Source organism: Crocodylus porosus, unplaced genomic scaffold (assembly GCF_001723895.1).
Source record: "Crocodylus porosus isolate Cpor-Errol unplaced genomic scaffold, CroPor_comp1, whole genome shotgun sequence".
NCBI lineage: Eukaryota > Metazoa > Chordata > Crocodylia > Crocodylidae > Crocodylus > Crocodylus porosus.
Genome location: NW_017728932.1, coordinates 17,606,938 through 17,609,069, shown reverse-complemented (window position 1 = coordinate 17,609,069; position 2,132 = coordinate 17,606,938). Strand labels below are relative to the sequence as shown.

Below are 2,132 nucleotides of genomic sequence, written 5' to 3'. Positions count from 1 at the left end.
CGGGTCCGGGGGCCCCGGGGACACGGACTGCAGGGAGCCAGCGTGGGGCCACACCCGCGTGGGGCAGGGGCAAGGGAGGCGAAGCCCGTGGCCAGGCCTCTTCCCAGCCCGGCTGCTCCCTGCAGGGCTCCCCACGGGCCGGGGCCGCCGCTCCTCGCCCCGACGGCTGAGGAAGAGACGGGGCAAGCGGGCAAGAGACGGGAAGACCCCACCCGGCGCCTGACTCCCACTTGCCTGTTTGGTCCCCGAGTCTCTGCTCTGGGTAGGGAAGCTGTGTGTCACCAGGGGGAGGCACGGACCCCCTTTGCCACAGGGAGAAGCCCTCTCCCAGCTGGTTTTTGGGCTGATCTGTGCAGTGCAGCCCCGTGAGGTCCCCCGACGGGAGCAGTTCCTCCCAGCCGCAGCCAGGACCTGCTGCCAGGACCTGGGCTCTTTCCAGCCATTAAGTGAACGGGGGAAAAGAGAGAGAAATGAGTGCCCGGGGAGCTGGGGTTGGACCTGGTGTCATGCCCTCTCTCCGCTCGTGGGGTCCAGTGGGTACGCCAAGGCTGCTGCCTGCCCTTCAGCTCCAAGCCTGCCAGGCCCTGCGGAGGCAGGCGCGACCGTCCCAGGGCCAGCGGGTCCATGGGCCGAGTTGCAGGATGCCAGGCAGGGACATCCAACTTGTGGGAGGGGCTGTGCACCAGCCTGTGCCCAGCGCCGAGGCGGAGCGGAGCAGAGCGGACGGCACCGGTGCATCACCCCTTACCTTGCAGAGCCGTGTGCCGGGCCCTGCCACGGCGCACACGGCCTGCGGGATGCGGGGCTGTGCTGGCTCCGCACCAGGAAGCATCAGGCTGCCTTGGGCGACCCGTGTGCCGCCTGCATGGCCCAGCTCAGCGTGCAGCAGGCTCCAGCCAGGCCGCCAGAGCACGCAGATGGGATGCTGAGGGCCTAGCCTCCACTGTGCACGCCTGCCCGCACGTGCCCGCTCTCGCGACACGATGCTCCCGCTGCCCGGTACACACGGACATCAAGATACTCACCAAGGCACTTGCCCACACACGTGCCAGCTCTCTGCGTGACACAACAGCCAGATGCCCATGCCTGCACTCCCAGGAGCAGCTCAGAGACCCACAGCTCCATGGAGGTGCCTGGCTATGGGGAGCGGGGCAGGCGCGGCCAGGCTCGCAATCCCGTGCCCTTCCCCGTGGGCAAGCCGTGAGCTGCTTTGACGTCAGCCAGCCCGAGTGCCAGGGTCCTGCTCTCCAATTACCCACGGGAGTGGGGCAGGCGGGGGCCGGGCCTGCCCTGCAATTTCCAGCCGCGCACAGCGCCTGGGACACGCCGCACTAGGGAGCCCGCGGCAGATTACAGGGCAGAGTAAAACCCAAATCTAAACAGGCCCACGGCCTGCGGTTCACCCAAGCCCCGACAGACAAGCTGGGCAGAGCAGGCCGCCGGCAGCGCGGGTGAGAGTGGCTCGCCTCCCAGGCCAAGCCGCAACCTGCGCGTGGTGGGGCAAGGCAGGCGAGGGCACGCAGGTGCGAGTGGAGGCCCGCGGAGCAGGGCAAGCCCGTGCCACTGTCTGCACGCTCAGGCGCCGGCGCCTGCTGTGCATCCAGCTTGCCCACCTCCCCTGCAGCCGCCCTCCACACAGCGGTGGGCCGCGTGCGGGGCCCGGAGGGACAGGGCGAGGAGCGGAGCAGGGCCCACCAGCCCTGCAGGGCTCTGGGTGCACCCAGCGTGCTGGGCCGTGAGAAAGGAGAAGTGAAAGTGAGAAACATGAGGCTGCTGCCCCGGGCCCAGCTGGCCGGCAAGCTGCCCCCGCCCGGGAGATGGCCCTGGGCCTCTGCCCAGCAGCCGCCCACCGGGCGTGCAGGAAGTGGAGGGAAGGCCTGGCACCAGCTTCCCCTTGCTGCGTGGCAGGGGCAGGGGCAGGGGCAGGCTCCGGTGGCTGCCATGCGCTTGGCGGGGCACTGGCGCGGTGCCGAGGGGCGAGCGGGGTGCTGTGCCCCGTCCCTTGTCCTGAGCCCCCGCCATCACCCCGCGCCCTCCCGCTGCTGCCACAGGCAGCTCCGGCACCTCAGAGCCCGGCACAAAGCAGCCCGCAGCGCAGGGCAGGCCTCGAGGCAGCAGCAGAGGACAGAGGC

General features: G+C 70.3%; 1 protein-coding gene across 1 annotated transcript in view; it reads left to right on the top strand.

Annotated features, from left to right (window-relative positions):
• The window catches only part of HIC1 (HIC ZBTB transcriptional repressor 1), a 20,742-nt gene that overhangs the window by 14,652 nt on the left and 3,958 nt on the right, over positions 1 to 2,132 (top strand). The gene's annotated exons all lie outside the window — the stretch shown is intronic.